The following is a 20375-nucleotide window of genomic DNA, read 5'->3' on the forward strand; positions in this document are numbered from 1 at the left end:
ATAACTAGTACAACTAAAATTTATTCCTCACAGTTCTGGTGGCTGGGGGATCCAAGATCAAGACTGGCAGGTTTGGAGTATGGCAAGGGCCCACTTCCAGCTGACTGGTAACTTCTCACACTGTGTCCTCACATGGCAGAAGGGAGAAGGAAGCTCTCTGAGCTGTCTTTTGTAAGGGCACCAATCTCATTCCTGGGGGCACCACTGTCACACCCCAATCCCCTCCAGAAGACCTCACCTCTGATACCATCTCCTTGGGGATTAGCTTTCAACAGATGAATTTGCAGGGACACAAACATTCAGTCTATAGTCCCAGTCTTGTCTTCTTGCCTTTCCCTTTACATCAAGGCACATACACATTAGCTCCCTGGAAAGAAATAATGTTATTATTTCCCTTCTTTTACATACCAGAAATCCAGTAACCCTGGCCAAGCCAAAGTCCTGGGCACAGCCCACAAGCTATAGCTGGGTCTGTTCTTCCCAAGGCCAGTGTGACCAGCCTGAATTATTCCATCATGGGAACTTTGAGGACGCTGTGTGATGGATGGGGGTAGATGACAGTAGAGCAGGGCTCCAGGGCTCCGCTGATACACAGTGTGTCTACTTCCTAAGGAAGCATGCAGGCTAACAATAGGATCTGTAAGAGGCTGGCTCCTGAACCATGGGCATTGGGGGCGCTGTGCTAGTCTGGGGATACCAGCAAAGCTGACAAGGGCAGAGGGAACTCTATTTCAGGTACCACATTGAAAAATGCTGACTCATCAGTGTCCTTGACCTTGGCCCCTATCAGGAAATGATGGGTTAGGGGTGTCATTGAGGGAACATTATCCAAAATATCCTGGAATCCCTGAATCCTATCCTTGATCCTGACCATGTCATCCCTGAGGGAGGTACAAGCCCGTATGAAACCACCCTCACCCAATGACGGACACACAAATGCACACACGTGTGCATGCACACACACCCTAAAACACCAGGGGGAGGGAATGACAATTACTTGCTGGAGCTTTCCTTTTAAACCTGCAGTGCAGAACTCTGGTACACTGCCTGGACCCCAACACACTCGGATCTGCTATAGGAGCCTAGGAGAGGCTGACCAAAGGCCTCTGTCTACATCAGTCTTGAAGCCTAAATCCAAATCCTGAATCTTGCCTCTGTGATGCAATGGCGAGAACACCTCTGCTAACAAGAAAAACTGAAGGAAGAAAAGTGAATTTGGTCCAGCACCTAGTACGATGCTGCCCTGGGCCATCCTCCCCAGGGCCTGACTGACTGGGGGAAGGGGAGGCAGGTCACAAAAGGAGGACACTCCAGGAGGGGAGCTACCTCCAGACTCATTTCACTTTACTCAGGAGTAAAGGGAAGAGCAGGGAGGATCTGGCCTTTATCCTGGAGGTGCCATCTGGGCAGCCTGCTACAGGGCCAAAGGGGGCTTAATCTGTCCTCCCAACAGCCATCCTCCTTTTGGAAGTAGAACACAGATGGAAATTTAGGGGACAGCTTTTTCTCCACCAGTCCCCAATGACGCCTTTTTTGAAAGTTAAGTTTGAATATGTTTTCCCTCAATTTATTTCATTTGTTTCATTATTCACTACCTTTCAGTTATTTACACACTCTGTGTCAGTTACCTATTGCTGTGTAACAAATGACCCCAAAACTTAGTGGCTTAAAACAACAAACATTTATTATCTTACAGTTTCTGTGGGGCAGGAGTCTAGACATGGCTCTGGTCACTCACAAGGCTGCAGTCAAGCTGTGGACTGGGCGTTCAGTCACCTGAAGGCATCACTCAAAGTAGATCAATTGCTAAGATCCTTCAGTGGCTATTGACAGGATTCAGCTTCTCTAGAGCTGTTACAATAGGCCCTTACTTCCTCACTGGCTGTCAGGCAGAGGCTGCCCATGTGGGCCTGGCCATAGGGAAGCTCACATCATGGCAGCTCGCTTCATCCTAGCCAGCAAGTGAAAGCAAGAGAGGAATATGAGCAAAACAGAATCACAGTCTTGTATGTTTGTCTCAGAAGATACACCTCACCCTATTTGCTTATTTAAAAGTGAGTCACTGTGTTCATCCCACACTCAAAGACATCACACAACAGTCTCAGGATGATTAATTTTATGTGTCACCATGACCAGGCCATAGGGTACCCAGATATTTGGTCAAACATTATTCTGGGTGTTTCTGTGAGGGCATCCGTGGATGAGATTAACATTTAAATTGGTCAATTGAGTAAAGTAAGATTGCCCTCCCTAATGGAGGTGGGCTTCTTCCAATCCACTGAAGACTTGAATCGTACAAAAAGGCTGACCTTCCTCCAGATAAAAGTGAATTCTTCCTGCCTAACCACCTTTGAACTATAATATTGGCTTTTTCCTGCATTCAGACTCAAACTGAATGAAACATTGGCTCTTCCTAACCCTTGAGTCTGCCAGTCGTCAGACTGGAATCATACCATTTGCTCTCTTGGTTCTCAGGCCTTCAGATTCAGACTGGCACTGCATTATTGGCTCTGCTGGGTCTCCAGCTTGCTGACTCAACTGCAGGTCTTCAGACTTGCCAGCCTCCCTCATCTCATGAGCCAATACATGTAATAAATTTCTCTGTATAAATAGAAGATAGATACATCATACATACATCCTATTGGTCTGTTTCTTTGGAGAACTATGACTGACACAGGTATGAATATCAGGAGACAAGGATCATTGGATGCCACCTTGAAAGGCCACCTACCACATATTATTATGAATTTTATTCCAAATTATCACCCTATTTAGAGAATTATAATCCACAATCTAAGTGTTCCAGTGTATACTCTTTTTTTCCCCATTTATGTTGATTTCAATTCCTCTCCTACCATCATACCATACCACTATATCTAGAAAAAAAGCCCAGTACACCACAGACATATAAGAAGTCCTTATCAACTATAATGCTCATTAGAAGGGCAAGAACTAATTGTGTTTAAGTATTGAATATTACATAGGCATAAGTTAAATTTCGTTTACCCAATTAAACTAATTTCCCAAATAGCCATTTGGGATATTTCCCAATTTTATGCCCAAATCGATTCCCAAATACATTTCCCAAATGTCCCATACCAGTACAGTTTTCAAAGGAAATTCTGCTATTTGCAGTGAGTGGTTGGGAGGGTTGAGTTTTAACCTGATACTTCTTTAGCCTCTCTTAGTCAATGCTGATCAGATAAATTAACAAAATTAATTTTAAGAATTGTAAATATCTGAAGCCTTTTTTTTTTTCTTTGTAAAGTTGGTTCATAATTTTCAGGAACAAAGCAGGTTAAGTCTCTGGTGACAGATGATTTACTGTCAATTCATTGCATTTACCTGATTGCAGATTAACTGATTGGTTTATGGACTATCCTAACAGCCCCATGAAATGAGATTATTTTCCTCCCTACAGAAATTTTCTCTCAGAGAGCCTTGGTAATTAATAACAGCTGATAAGATCTGGTGGTAAATATCTGAATGGGAAGAGCCCTTTGATTAAGTTAGGAGCATGAGACGTGGAGGGTCCTTCTCTTTCCCCAACAGACCACAAGCCCCAAAGTGTGTTTTTTCTGCTGCAGAGGCACTAGTCAATGCACTAATCAGGACTACTTCATTACCAACTCCATCCCACTCCCACTATTCCCAGGAGATGACAATATCACAGTTTACCATAGGACCTTAACCAAACCAGTCTACAAAACAGTTTCTGCAATGGGCTAATAAAGAATTTACTGAAGTTTGAGGTTTGTTTGTTTGTTTGTTTGTTTGTTAACTGATTCATAACATGCCCACAGTAAAATGCCCCAAACTTGTGTGCATACCTCAATGGACTTTTAGGTATGTAACCATCAACTGCATGAAGATATAAGACACTTCTATCACTCCAAAGGGCTCCTTCATGTTCCTTTCAGTCAGTGCTACAGCCCAGAGGTAACTACTGTTCTGACTTCTTTCACCTTAGGCTCTTTTTGTCTTCTTGAACTTCATATAATTAAATCACACAGTGTGTACTCTTTTGTGTCTAGATTCTTTTGTTCAGCATTATGTCTTTGAAATTAAGTCCTGCTGTTCATGTATCAGCAGTTTGTTCTTTCTTACCATTGTATAATGTTCTTGTTTATGAGCATACTTTATTAATACAATCTGTAGTTAATGGGCATTTGGGTTTCTCCTAGTTTAGGTCTGTTATGAATAAAGTTGCTTGAACAGGGACACCTGGGTGGCTCAGTGGTTGAGAATTAGCCTTTGGCTCAGATCCTGATCCTGGGATCCTAGGACTGAGTCCCACATCTGGCTTTCCATGGGAAGCCTGCTTCTCCTTCTGTCTATGTCTCTGCTTCTCTGTGACTCTCATGAATGAGTAAATGAAATCTTAAAAAAAAAAAAAAAGTTGCTTTGAACATTCTTATATGTAACTCCTAGTGGACAGGCACAATGCTTATTTTTCCCCAGGTAACTATCTAAGGGTGGAATTCCTAGATCCCAGGTATGCTTGTTGTTTGGCTTTGGTAGACAGTTTTCTCAAGTGGTTGTACCAATTTACACTGGGACACAGGTTCTGTGACAGAGTTTAGTGTGCCAAATTTTTATTACAGAGTGCCATTGGGATCTCCCATTTCTGTGGGAGAAAGTAATAAGACTGGACAGAAGGAGAAGCTGAACTTCCATGTAGGGCTAACAACAACCTGGGAGAGGGGCAGGGAATTAGATTGGCCCCTCAGAATTGTCCCAAGTTGGGTCAAGTTGGCTAATCCTTTATGCCCTCCATCCACCCAGTCACTGTGACGTTGGACAAGATGCAGCCTAGGAGGTCTGTGAAGGACTGGAGGTGGAGGCCATCCACACTGTCAGCAGCTGAGGCAACAATCGCCTTATTGAAAGGGGATCCAGGCGGTGCCTCACAGCATCTACCAACTCTACACACCCACTCGCATACCTAGTGCTGTCAGTGTTTTTCATTTGACTCATTCTAGTGGGTGTGCAGTGGTATGTCATTGTGGTTTTTACTTTGCTTTTCTTGAAGGCTGATAATATTCATATGCTTATTAGCCATTGGTTATCCTTTTTTTTGTGAAGTACCTGTTCAGGTCTTTTGCCCATTGTTTAAATGTAATGTTGTATATTTGTAGTTCTTTATATTTTCTGGATATGTATTTGTTGATATACCATCCTCATGCAAAGCTTGCCTTTTCACACTCTGGTTGGAGTCTCTTGATAGAAGTCTTTAATTTGAACAAAGTCAATGTACCAATCTTTTCTTTTATATTTCTTTTATATTCTTCTAAAGAAATCTTTCTTTACTTGACCTCTGTTTCCTCAGTGGTATGCTGAGTTGACCTGATGCATAGAATCATTTTAGAATAATTAGTTTTCTTTTTTAATAAGTAGTCTCCATGCCTAGTGAAGAACGCAGTGTGGGGCTTGAACTCAGAACCCTGAGATCAAGTCCAGAGCTGAGATCAAGCATCAGATGCCTAGCGGACTGAGTCACCCAGGTGCCTCTAGAATAATTACTTTAAGCATACAGAGTTTGTTGAACAAATAAAGATGGAGTTATCATTAATTAGTCTTTGTTTTATATTATTGATGAAATATTAAAATATTTAATTGGCAGGTTTGGCACCTGGCCAGTGTATCCTCAAATGTATTTTACCAAATCTGTATTATTAAGTCTGTGTTAAATAGGAAAAAGGATTTCATGATCAAGTTTAGGAAACACCCAATGAAACAAAATTAAGCAAGTTTTCTACTATAGAACCCCTTGGCATCTTCAATATTCTAATGTACATTATATAGCTTCAAGAAAGATGTTAGATTCATTCTGTCTCTAAATTATTTGACCAGAAAATGCTTTTTTTCTCAGAACATTTCACAAGACTAGTGTTTCACAGGTCACTAGTTTAGTAAATATATCTAAGACAAGGGATGTGATATCCAAAAAAAACTGAGGTAAAAAAAAAAACAACAAACCTGAATCCAGGAATCCATAATAATATATTAAAATGTCACTAAAAATAGAGCCATTCTTTTTTTTAAGATTTTATTTTTCATGAGAGGCACAGAGAGAGAGACAGAGACATAGGCAAAGGTTGAAGCAGGCTCCTTATGGAAAGCCTGATGTGGGACTCGATCCCAGGACTCCAGGACCATGCCCTGAGCCAAAAGCAGATGCTCAACCACTGAGCCAACCCAGATGCCTCTTTGAAAGGAGGATATTAGTTAATAAATAACAGAAAGACTGATAAAATCAAGAAGTCATCATTTTGCAATTTTTCACATAAAAGTAGAATCAGGCAAGCATCAACTATGAATGCTAAGACTATTGGGTAAAAATGTTACAGGGAAATGGAATTTTTATGTGGTGTCAATTGTATCATTTCACAAAGTACTTGTAATTGTTAAGGAAAAGAATTAGCCTTATAGTAGAAATATCTGGCTGACACCAACTGAACCAAGTGATCAAACTTAGCACCACCCACAGTGGGATGAATTCCATCATGGGTCCCTGCTGTGACACAATGGGAAGCATCCCATGTCACCTGTGTGGTGTTCTTGCCACACACATCCTGAACCTAATCATGGGAAAGCAATCAGACAAATCCACAATGTGAGACATTCCACAAGAATAGGTTTAGATGCTTCAAAACATTTGTCTCAAAAGACAAAAATAGTAGAGTGAGGATGGGGTGCTGTTCTACATTTAAGGAGACTATAGAGGCATTTTTTAAGAGGAAAAGAATGGAAGCAATGCCTCAGCCTTTTCCCTACTTCTTCATCCTTCGCAGGTACAATGTGCTTCCATTAGCAAAAATTTATTGCATATAGAAAGTCTCAAGAAAAAAAAGGAATAATAAGCTCCACCTCCAAAGGAATGCACTAAAATCATGTGTGGGTATATAGAAAAAGCCAGTCTTTCCTCTGATCTGGAAATTCAGAGGCCTCCTTCCACTGTAGATTGCACTCCACCCCTTTCCTGCTAAAAATCACTGAATTAATTCAGAGCTTTTTCCTTTAACATAAGTGATGCTCATAATGCTTACTGCTCAAATTGTCCAACTTTCACCACTTTTATGGTGACCAGTACAAAATAAATATGGCCCAGGGTACTGCTGTCTGGTGGTAAAATAGAGCAAATAAATAATTATGGAGTTTACCCTGTGAACCCAATGAAAGATTTAAGATAGACATCAATTGTCCCCTCAAACCAACTTAAAGTTTCATTATCCTTCCTCCCCCCTTCCAACTCCCCCAGTTCCTTCCTTCCTTTTCTCTCTCCTTCCTTTTGTCTCATTGCCACCAGTATCTTCCATGGACCGGTGCAGCTGGATTTACCCCACATCCTAAATCCAGACAATTGCTACTTAATTCATTAACAGTATTTCCTTTTGAGAACCATTTTGACCTGGTGGTTGCTCTGGTTGTTTCTTTTCATAATAAATTAGTTCACTTTAGCAATTCCAGGCATTTTCATTCACCACTCAGGAACATGTGATTTACAACTAAATTAAAACAAACTCAAAATTTTCTGCACTTTCTTCATTCACTCATACAACTAGTATTTCACTGTATAATTTTTTAAGTGACATAGTTTTTCTTGTTGTTGCAAATATCATCTGCCACAACACCAATTTCTCATCATTAACTTTTTTTTTTCATCATTAACTTTAAACCAGAATCAGTAATTAATGTTTGTCCTGATGTCTGTGGGGAGAGCTTCCCAAGGTGCCAAGGCCAGGGCCTGGGTAAAGTGGGAATGGTGGAAAGAACCCCCCCCCCCACCCACATGCAAGATTGCCTGGGATGCTGGACCCTGGCTAGGGAAACAGGGCAGATACTCCCTGGGACTCAAGGGAAGGTCTGTGGAGGGCAAGGCCTGGTAGGGGTCCTCAAAAATGAAATGTGATACTAAGAAGTGGGGAAACCCTAAAATAGTGGCCAGCCTTCTCATCACTACTTGAAAGAATTCCAGAGCAGCCAAAGAATACATCTTTTCTTCCTGTCTTATTGTATCTGCAGAATTCCTAATGCTCCTCCAAGATGACTGTGTCTTCTTTACTTTCTTTCTACAATGACTTATCATTCTCTGTCCTGAACAAACACTGCCTGACATTTCAGCACATCAGTGGCTTAGAAAAATATAATTAAAGGTAAAATGTGCTAGAACCGAACAATATAGGTACCCTAGTCACCCACTTTTAATTACATTTGGATGGATCCTCTGTTGCCATGGAAACTCTCTCCTTGGTAAATTTTGGAGGCAGGGATCTGCTCCAAGTTTCACAGTTCTGGATCTTAAAGAAATGTCTTGTTCTATTTAGAAGTTTAGAAGCTATGCTGCCACTTTTCACTGGGATAACATGCAAACTTAGCCCATATAGTGGCTCAAAACAGTTAATAGAAAAGACATGGCTTGTTTTTCATTGTTACAAATTCTTTCTATATGGAACTATTTTCTTAACTGTGTATAGGCTGGTTGATCATTAAACTTCTATGTCCAATATGGCAGCCATTAGCCACATCCCTAGGTAGCTATTTAAATTTATGTTAATTAAAACTAGATAAAGTACAATTCTTTAAAATACAAGTAGAACTACTTGAATTTCAATTCACATTGCCATATTTTAAGTCCTCAATAGTCATAGGTAGTCAATGGCTATGTATTAGGCTGTGTAGATAGAGACCATTTCCATCATAGCAGAAAGTTCTATTCAAGGACCCTACATTGCAGTAACAATATTTTGTGTCAGACCTATTCAATTTTCTTTGCTTAGAAAAAGTAAGAGTCTAAGAACACCCATGCTAGTTTCATGTGCTTGTAATCTGTGTAGTCATAAAGGGACTTGTACTTAAGGACTCCATGTTTGGTTTAATGATTTGTTGCCACAATCTTGCAATTCTTAATACTTTTGAATGAGGGACTTGGCACTTACCCACTAGATTTCTCAAATATATAGCCAGTCCTGTATGTATGAGATGGAGCTTGGATATTGAATTGTTTCCCTTCCCTGGAGATTGGTTCATTTTCAGCCTCTACTCCTATAGTCCTTAGAGATTGATGGGAACCAGTTAGCCCATGAGCTAAAACTCAGGTGTCTACAAACCTTTAGGGCATCTCATCAGAGACCCTAATCAGAGATTCAACTTTTTAAAAAATTTTATTTTTAAATTATCCCTATACCCAGTGTGGGGCTTGAACTCACAACCCCAAGGTCAAGAGTTGCATGCTCTATGAACTGAGCCAGCCAGGCACCTGAAGAATTCACCTTTAAATATATTTCTTCACAGGAATGCTAGAAGTGGAAAGCTGTGTCTTAGCACCCCCAACATTAAGAGAATGTTGAGTTCTCTTTTGAACAGGTGTTTTCTGATGTGGATTCTGAGTTGCCCACAGTAGAATTCCCTTCCTTTCAACAGGCTTGCCAATACTCCTGTTGAAGCTTGAGCCTGGTTACTTTCACTCCTCAGCCATTCATTCATCTATTCTCACAATCATTCATTAAACAAATATGAAGTATCTATTATATACAATACACTTACAGATCTGAATAAAAAATTATATGACAGGGATCCCTGGGTGGCGCAGCGGTTTGGCGCCTGCCTTTGGCCCAGGGCGTGATCCTGGAGACCCGGGATCGAATCCCACGTCGGGCTCCCAGTGCATGGAGCCTGCTTCTCCCTCTGCCTATGTCTCTGCCTCTCTCTCTGTGTGTGTGTGACTATCATAAGTAAATAAAAAAAATTATATGACATGAGCCCACTCTTGCCATCTGGTAAATTATGTGTAATTAACCCAACAGTAACAGCAGATATGGGATGACAGTAAAATCAAATGCAGCCTGAGTATCATCAAGGATTTATTAGCTGCTTTTCATGTTTCCATGGTCACATTAAAACAAAAACAGTAAAAACAGGATGAATGTAGCAACAATCTGACTGATTCATGTACTGTGTTATGAAGTTTTCTTCCAGACAAAATCTTGGTTGGATTTTTTTTTTCTCAAATATATTTCCTACCAGAAAAAGAAAAAAATAGCACAGGTAATAATAGTGTTAGTAATAATACAGTAAATACCAAAGTCGTTTTTCATTTGCTTCTGGAATTTACTATATGACATGCTTTTCTGAAAACTTTGATTCCTAATTATGCTTGACTTAAACTAACATTGCATTGGTGTTGCATTCCATGACCTTATATGATCCAAGCATGTACCAAATGGCAGAGGGAAGACAGTATGTAATTAAACTGGCAAAACAAAAATTTGCAAAGGCAGGGACACTCATACTGAAAACTGTCACTTTAAGAAGTATTCTCTCCTTCAATATCTTGGGGGCTTGCAAGAATTCAGATATTTTTTAAAAAGATTTTGTTTATTTATTCATGAGAGACACAGAGAGAGGCAGAGACATAGTCAGAGGGGGAAGCAGGCTCCCTTGGGGGAGCCCAGTGTGGAAACTCAATCCTAGGACCCTGGGATCACGACCTGAACCAACAACTACTGAGCCACCCAGATGCCCCCCCCCTTGCAAGAATGTATACCACATAAGTTGACTAAGAAAGAAGAGCAAAGGGAATATAAAGTAAAAAAAAAAAATTAGAAAAAAACCAAGGGTACAGTTATTATTCACAATGCATGCTGATAGTCCTAAATTTCTAAAAGCTGAGCTCTTCATACTGAGTTCCCTGGCAGCCAAAGTCAAGAGGAAAACAAAACTAAAGGATTCAAAATGTTCTTGAGTTAAAAGCTAACCAACTCTGGAGATTTGTTCCAGATATTTCTGTGGATCCTCATACAGGACACACTGTATGATGCAGCAAAGGATACCATCAACTACATAGTGGGGACTATTCTTTGTTAGTCTTGTGATCCCTGCCACTTATTTATTCTTTCCAATGCTTAATGTTTATACAATAATTTTCTGGATTTTCAGCAAAGGGGCAGGTCTTGAAATAATCCTACTTAAAGTATTCCAGAAAGATGAGGGTTTTTTGTTACTCTTAGGCACAGTGATATTACCAATTGATGGCAAGTGAACTTTTTAAAATGAGATGCATGAAGATAGGACCCTTGTGAGGTGCCTCAGAATTTAGAGCTCGTATTATTTTACAGAAGATCCTCCTCAGATCTCTCATTACAGGTAGAATGAAGTACACTGAAAGTGTAGGAATAGAAGAAACAGACAGAGAGGCAACAAGACGGAGGAGAGAGTAGAGAACTGTCCGGAGACATTAGCCTCATTGGATTCAGAATCCTACACCATGACATGGAGGATGTCCTGTGAGAAGATGCTAGACATTCAACAGAGGCAGAGCTGGAGTCCATGGGCACTCTAGGCATGGCATCAGAGCAGTGTTTGAGAGTTCTAAGTCCATATGGACTGTGTGTATGTTTTCTTTTATTTCTTTATTATTTAGACATAATTGACATTATATGTTTCATACATTTTTGTAAAAGACATAATTTTAGAGCAGTTTTAGGTTCACAGAAAAAATAAGCAGAGGTATAGAGAGCTCCCATACACTCCCTGCTCTCGACACATGCACCATCTCCCACAGTATCAACATCCCACACCAGAGTAGTACATTTGTTACAATCAATGAACCTATGTTAACACATCATTATCACCCAGAGTCCATTAGTTTACAATAGAACTCACCCATGATGTTGTACATTCTATGGGTTTTGACAAATGTGTAATGACATATATCCACCACTATAAGCCTATATTTTTTTAATTGAGTTATAATTGACATATCATGTTCTATTAGTCTCAGGTATATTACATAAGGATTCGATATTTGCATATATTGCAAAGGGATCGCCACAATAACTAGTCAACATTTATCACCATACATAGCTATAAAATTTTTTTCTTATGGTGAGAACTTTCAAAATTGAATCTCCATAACATTCAAATATGTAATATGGTATTGTTAACTGCAGTCAAATGCTGTATATTACATACTGAACTTATTTATTTTATAACTGAGAGTTTGTATGCTTTAGCCACCTTCTCTCATTTCATCTACCTCCCCACCCTGCCTCTGTCTGCCAAACAAAAATCAACAAATTCTCTGCATTTATTTGCTGTTTTAAAGACTCCAAATATAAGTGATATCATATGGCATTTGTCTTTCTCTGACTTATCTCACTTAGCATAATTCTCTCAAGGTCCAATCATGTTGTCTCAAATGGCAAGATGTCATTCTTTTTATGGCTGAATAATATTCCATTACATATATAATATTCCATTATATATATAGGTATATATAATGAAATAATATTACATATTATATATGTTATAAACACACACATATACATACATCACATTTTCTTTATCCATTACCCATTAATAGACAAGCCTATATGTTTTTACCTTCAGAAAATCACAGTTCCTTATAGTCCTGTAGCTAGACTTGACCATAATGTCAGTTAGAGCTAAGAGTAGGAAAACAGCCAGCACCAAGTCCTCTTGTTGTACAGCAGAAATCAGTGGGTTCCAGGGCACTGGAGTGAGATAGATGGTGGACCTGCAGTTCAGGAGTTTTTTCCTGATTAACTCCAAGTTTGACTTTCTCTAGTCTGGGTCTGGAAAGCTATACATTCTAGTGGGAGTTGGAAATAGCATGTATAATGAAAAATAATGGAGTGTGGGATAAATTTAATTACGAAAAGCCAATTATAATTTTACCTCAGAAGACTAAGATGCTTAGGGAAGTGAATTGAATTTTAAAGTTAATTAGGCAATAATATATTGCACCATTTCTTGAAAATCTTTATAAAATTTATGTGTTCAATTTCAGAGTTACAATAGCAGAAAGTTTTTAGGTCAATATACCTGTTTGCGGTTCCCCATTAAACTAGCCATGAAAATACTAAAAACCAAAAACTGTCGAAATGCTAAAGTCAAATAAATAAATTAATTAAATAAAAATTTTTTAAAAATAAAGGTGCTAAAGTCAAGTTGGGATTTCTACTAACTGCAATGTCCCTATATTTTACCATAGTTTCACACACACACACACACACACACACACACACACACACACACACACACATTAACTTGAAGGCAAAGTATAGAAATAATTCCATGATGGTAAAGGAAAAAAGAGAGAGAGAGAGAGATGTTTCTTATAATTACTGTATCATCAACATTTAACATGGTTCTAGAAGTTTTATTCACTGAATCAAGAAAGAGTTACATAAGAACTAGAAATTAGAAGGGGTTCCTGGGTGGCTCTGGGAGTTAAGCCTCTGATTCTTGATTTCAGCTCAGGTCATGATTTCAGATCTCAGAGTCATTAGATTAAGCCCCATGATCAGTTCTTCACTCAGCTCAGAGGCTGCTTAAAATTCTCTCTCTCTCTGCCCCTACCCCCCTAAAATAAATAAATTTTTAAAATCCTTTAAAAAAGAAAGAAAAAAAAAAAAGAAATAGAAACTAGGAGAAAAAAATACCACAGGTACATAATTGTCTATTTGGAAACCTTAGAAAATTAATTGGAAAACTATGATAACTATAATAAAAAGGAACACAAATATACACAATTATTCAACATTAACTCGTTATTGGAAAAAAAAAAAAAGCAAACCAAAGCAATGCAACATCAGTCAAAATGCCAGTTTTGAGGAATTGATAAGATGATTATATAGTTCATCTGTAAAATAAATGGAAAGAAATCAGAACCTCTTAATAATGTAGAGAAATGTTGAGGGGCAACGAATCATGGGTGCCTTATCTTAAAGTGATTGATGAAAAATAAATAAATAAAATATCACATGTTTTGGACTCAGACCTGGTTGAAGCTATACCAGTTACTAGCTGGGTTATCTTGGGCAAGTGGCTAAACTTTTCTGAGATAATGTTTTTTCATCTAGAAAATTATTATTTTATATATAAAATATATATAAAAACAAAGGGTGGTTAGAATTAAGAGATTATTTTATCTCTTAGCACAACAGCTTCCACATTTACACTGTTATTACATTAGACAACAGAACCTTCAGGAAAACATGTTCCATGAACTAAAAGAGAATCACTTTTTAAACCTGGTAAAGCAAATAATTTGCAATGAAGCCACGCTGTGAATCTTTACAGGCTACGATGATACCCATTGCCAGTATTGGTGAAGTAGATCCTAGAGTGAAAAATGGTCCAAAATTACAGGAAAGTAATTTTAAAATACCTATCAGGAACCTCAAAACTGTTTCTGCCTTTGACTCGATAATTCTATTTCCAGGAATCTAACCTAGAAAAAAAGATAGACAGGAGTAAATATATTAATTGATGTGTTATATATAACAACTCAAATATTCAAAAAAGAAACTATTAAGTAAATATACCAACTTGAAAATTCTTAGGCTATCTATATTCTTGCAAATAAAGAATTATAAATGGCATGATAAAATAATCACAGCAGAATAAAGAATATATATACTGTAAAATCTCAACTTTGTAAGTTAAAATCATGTAGATTCCTGTATCTACTTATGACAGAAAGAAATTATAACAGTATCTCTGGTTTGTTGAATTTGTTTTTGTATGTTTTCTAAATATTCTACAATAGGTATTTACTTATTAATAACAGAAAATATATGTTATTTGAAGTAACATCTCTGAGAACAATTAGACTTCTATAAATCAAGAAATCTAAACATTCTTTAAATGAAATGAAATAGATAAGACTACTTTCCTGTGTTAGTATTATTTAATTAGTTTTATTAATGCTTTGGCATTGATTTCAATTATTTAGAAGCCTTGGGGTTATCTCCAAAAATGTTAGTCATTGTAAAATATTTGTAATATTAGAGAATAGAATGTTACGCCTAATATGGTTCAGGGGAATGACAGACTATTTATTCCCTGGAATTGTATATATACATGTTTATGTTTTAACTGTTATTAATAAAGTTACCAACCACTCTTGTAATTTTTCTCTCTCTCTTAAAAAAGAAATTCAATTAAAAAATAATTGCGAGTCACAGTTATCTGAATTCTTGTTAATGAAAATTCTATCAAATGAAAATTAGAGAGTACCTGTATATAATAATTTCCTATACTATTGAGGCATCGAGCATGGCCCTCGAGACACGTCAGATCTTGGTGCAAATTCCAATTAACTACCTTGCTAACTATAGATCTTGACTTTGTCCACATTATTTCACCTCTACCAACCTTGGTTATCTCAACTGAACAATGGGAACAATTGTTAAGTGTTGTTTTGAGCAATTCCTGGCATACCTGTGGCTAGGGCTGGAAAATCCAGGCTTTGCCCCCAGAGAACTAAATTTACAGAACAAAATTTTAAATAGAAAGATAGAAAGCAGTGTGCAATTTAAAGAAGTGTCGTATTTAGAAGATAAAATGTACTCTCATAGCAGCACAGAAAAAAACTAAGTTCATGACAAAGTGAGTGAAAACAAATGGCTAAAATTGGAATAACAGACCAGAGGGTGTGTTCAAAGCTAGTTTGCTAGTTTGGCTTCTCTAGGGTTTCCTGCTGGGCCCGGCCCCACCTCATTCCTCCTTTCTACCCAGGAGAGTGAGAAATGGAGTTTTCTGGTAAACTGAATATTCTGATTCACCAATATTACCATAAATACCAAAGACAGCTGACACATTCCCAGTAACTGAAATCTTTTCATAAAATGTACCTTATCTGAAAGAGCTCTGAACATAATCTTAGATTGTGAATACACATTGTATCTGAATTTCTGTAGATTGAAATGTTAGCTCAAGATCTTACAAGGTCTCAGGTTGTCCACTGGAACATCACTGGCATTAAACAGTACATGAAAGCCTGGTTGTTTTCATTTTATGGCTCTCTGTGTCCTTTTTGAATAAGAGTTTGTGAGAACAATTAGACTTCTATAAATCAAGAAATCTAAACATTCTTTAAATGAAATGAAATAGATAAGACTACTTTCCTGTGTTAGTATTATTTAATTAGTTTTATTAATGCTTTGGCATTGATTTCAATTATTTAGAAGCCTTGGGGTTATCTCCAAAAATGTTAGTCATTGTAAAATATTTGTAATATTAGAGAATAGAATGTTACGCCTAATATGGTTCAGGGGAATGACAGACTATTTATTCTGTTATAACAGACTATTTATTCTATTATAACATTCAACAAATGTTATAATTACAACTATTGAAAAAAAATAAATTACAATTTGTCAAGAATCTCCTGTATTGCATCAGAAACAAATTAGGGTAGATTTTGCTGAGCGCAGTAACTGTACGGATACACAAAGAAGACTTAAATATTTTAAATTACCCTGTTTTGGACAGTTGCCTTGAAAAGTGAATAAAAATCAAATACTGTGGGATTTTTATTTTGGGTATTTGTGTTACAAATGTACACACTGACCTTTAGCAAGTCAGAAATCTCTAGGGCCCAAGCAAAAAAATCAGACATAGCAGAACAAATCTTAAATCCACACCCATTGTCTTTACAGTGTTTGAGAAGATACAAAGAGGGGAACTCAAGAAGAAGAAAAAAAGCAGACATAAGACAAATAAAATATTCAGAAGTCTGTAAAGAAATTAATTTTAAGAAGGAGAATCAATATGAAAAGCTCAGTATTATTTGGCACTGATCTTTCTGACTTTTTTTAGCCCTGGGTGGAGGGACAACTTTGATAGAAGAGGAGCTAAAACATTGCTGGCATCTAAATGTATATTACGGTCCAAGACTGTGCAAGTTAATCGTCCAGGGGGAGAAAAAAGATAGCATTTGGTTTTGGCAGGGAGCTATAGAGTTTGCAAAGTGGTAAGCCTGGACAGTGGAAACATTGGCTCAGAGGTGGGAAGTAGAGACTAAAATCAAAGAATCCAAGGATTGACAGAGATTTGAGAGATTTTGTGTACCTGTTGGAGGTAAATAGGATTATCAACCCACCAGGCTTGACCTAGTTGAAAAATTTCTCAGAAGTCATTCCCAATCTCTCTTAGAATCCAGCTATGGATATTAAAAGAATAATGTCTAGCTAAGTTTTGCAATATGTTGGACAAGAATCTCAAGAACTATCTGCTAAAGATAAATCAATTTGAATTCACTTTAATTTAAGCATAAATGGTATACATCATTTTGTAGAGTAGAAGAAGGTATCAGAAAACTAGATATTTTAATAAATCAACACCCAGTGGCCTTCTTGCTGATTACTAAGCATTCTCACATTTTATTTTATTTTTAAGCCCTATGCAGGGCTTGATCTCAAAACCATGAGATCAAGACCTGAGCTGAGATTAAGAGTCTCATGGTTAACTGACTGAGCCATCCAGGTACTCTGAGCTTTCTCACATTTTAAACCATTGTTAGACCTTGGTAAATTCTAACCTGCTTCATCCTTAATCATTATACTTAATATCATAGAACTTGAAGGTAACCTGGAGATCACCTAGTCCAAATCCCCAGTCTTACCCATGAGACCAGAGGTTTATTTTTATTTTTATTTTTTATTTATTTATTCATTTTATTTTTTTTAGAGACCAGAGGTTTATAACTGCCTGAGACTCATAGATGGTCCTCTGAACCGCAAATACTTCGTGTCCTAAATGAGCTCACTTTGCTACAGAAAATGTGTTCCTTTTCTTATACCCTTTATTGCAAGTAATAGTGAAAGCATTTTCTTAGTTATCTTAACTACTTTCCTTACTCTCAAATTTTTTAAATGAAACTTCAAGAAATTTTGAGATTTTTCTCTAGATTCCTGTGACACATTCCATACATCAGTGGCTTTCATTTTTTTTTTATTATTGAGGTTTAGTTAACATACAATGTCATATTAGTTTCAGATGTCCCCACACAGTGATTTGACAATTCACTGCATTACTCAATGCTCACCATAGTAAATGTAGTCACCCTATAACATTATTATACTATTATTGACTGTATTCCCTATGCCATACTTTTCACCTCTGTGACTTATTTGTTTTGTAACTGGAGGTTTGTGCCTCCTTCATCCCAAATTTTATTGTCTTCATTCATCCATACACCCATTTATCCATCACAGTTTATTCTGCAATGACTATGTAAAGACACTATGCATGGCTCTCTGGACATAGAGATTGAGAAGATATACAGACTGCTTTCCAGATCTCAGACTGATCCAGGAGATCCAGGTAAATCAAGCATTACCCTCCATTGATCCTTTCGGTAGAAGCAGGGACTTTCTCTTCTGCTAGAGAACGAGGGTAGAAGAATGGATAAGTTTAGTTAAATTTTAAGTGTTGACTTCAACTTTCTACAAGGTGTTCCAAACCAAGCAAGTGAAGAAATGTCATACAATTTTAACTGCATTTTCTGCAGATCTTACAGTTTGATTCATGGTCAAAGTACTTTTGCTGACATCTTCAACTTCCTTCTATAAGTTCATACTTCTTATGTGTGCCTGCCTGAATGACCTTCAGAAGTCTACCCCTTCATCCTGGGGCTCCCAGTTCTCAAAATTGAAAAACAAAGCATGAACACTTAAGAATTTTCCCACTTGTTTTTAGACACATTATTTGAGTGCAATTAGTGTCCACTTGTGATGTGTCCTATTTATGATGTGCTTCATGAGACTCTAAGAAGGATACTCTCTGTTGGAACCATAGAGGTTTTTTTTAATTGAAAAATCTTTAGTTCTCAAAAGAAAATCAGTAAATGCTTATTATAGAAAAAGTAATCAAAAGTCTTTTGCTCCTGATTTTAAGCACTTTAAACTAAAAATCCATTCATGCTGATAGAAGACTCTTCCAGAGTAGAGGTGCTAAGGACCTGTGATAGTCTATTTACTCTTGTATCAAGAGAATCTATAGAGAGAACATAAGGGTCTTGATGGGAAAAGTCTGAGTTAGTCTCAGCTTGATTGCAGCTAGCTTCCTATGTTCAGGTTGATGAGAGAAGGCTATGCTTACAGCTGAATTTTCTCAAGTGGCTTGATTTTAAATTCAATGTCGTTGTGAAGACATTTGACTCCCAGCCTGAGCTGTGTTTTTCCACTCTCATGAAGGTCAGTACTGGGCTTTTCCTATTCACTTATGCCTTCTCTAGCATGATGAACCACAGAGTGGGGATAGGCACATTCTACCCTTGCTGGCTGAGTGGTAAATTAAACCAGGAAATTATGACCCAATGTAAAAATTTCTGCAGAGCATACCAGGTCATTGTGCCTTTAAGGACCTAGTGGTCCTTTAATTAAAAAGAAAAAAAAGAAAAGAAAAGAAAAAAGAAAGAAAGAAAAGAAAAGAAAGAAAAGGTGGGTACATCTGGGGTGAGAGGTCTTCCAAGCATAACCAAGCAGATTTCAACACAAAAAAATGGTAAGAAAAGTTTTGACTTCAATAATAGTAATAGTTAATGCCTATTGTACTTATTATGTATCAGATACTATTCCCAATATTTTACAAGTATTAACCAATTTAATTCTCACATCAGCCCCTATTTTAGAAATGAGGAAACAGACCAAAAATCATTAAGCCATTTTGCTTAAGATCATATCACTGGTGTGTTCTGAAGATCACATCACACAGACCTGGGATGGAACACAGAGCTGGCTCCAGAATCCATCCTTAATCACCACACAAACCACCTCTTTAAGGGAAACTTGATGCTAAGATCTTCCAGCTAAATTAAACTGCAAGTTGTTTCTCGAAACCTCTCCTTTGGAATCTACAAAATGGCTTGAAAACTGTGCTTGCCTTGAGATTCAGGGGTGTTGAATTGCTAAGGCTTGTGAGTTCTGCCTCAGGAGTAGGAGCTCCTGTGACTGGTTTATGGTCATACTCATGGCCCTTGTAGACTGGCTATCATATGTCACACCCTGCAGATCAACATGACATCTAATTAAGGCTTATGTTTATCTACTCTTGGTAAGAAGACACGGTATTCAGGGGGATTCAATGTTTGGATGACTTAACAATTAGAACTGCTGTATTGGAGGGAGCTTTTATAAGAAGCTTCTAGAAGTCTCTCCATAGCCTTTGGGCTCCCTGCCAGAGGGCATCATAATGGTGCAGCCAGTAGTCCACATTCGTTTCATCAATCAGTGTCTGCAGAGGAACTGATAGTACCACCAAATGAAGATTATCCAGGAAAATGTATTTATAAAGTGATAAGGTTCAAAGGTGTGGATGGAGTAGAAGGGAAGCACAGGGAGAGTGTAGGCACCTGAGCTAGTAGCAGTAGCACTGTGCAGGGGCAGAGATGAGAGGGAGTGCCTACAGCATCTGGAAGGCCCAAGGCTCTTGGTTGCTTTGAGAGGAGCACCCATCCTCAATCAAGGAATGTAGCCCTCCCAAGGTGACCTTACAGGAAGAGAATTGAGAGAATAAATACCCCATCCTCATTCTCTTTCCTTCCCCAGATTTCTTGTTAGAAA

The sequence above is a fragment of the Nyctereutes procyonoides genome, unplaced genomic scaffold, assembly GCF_905146905.1.
Source record: "Nyctereutes procyonoides isolate TBG_1078 unplaced genomic scaffold, NYPRO_anot_genome, whole genome shotgun sequence".
In the NCBI taxonomy this organism is placed as follows: domain Eukaryota; kingdom Metazoa; phylum Chordata; class Mammalia; order Carnivora; family Canidae; genus Nyctereutes; species Nyctereutes procyonoides.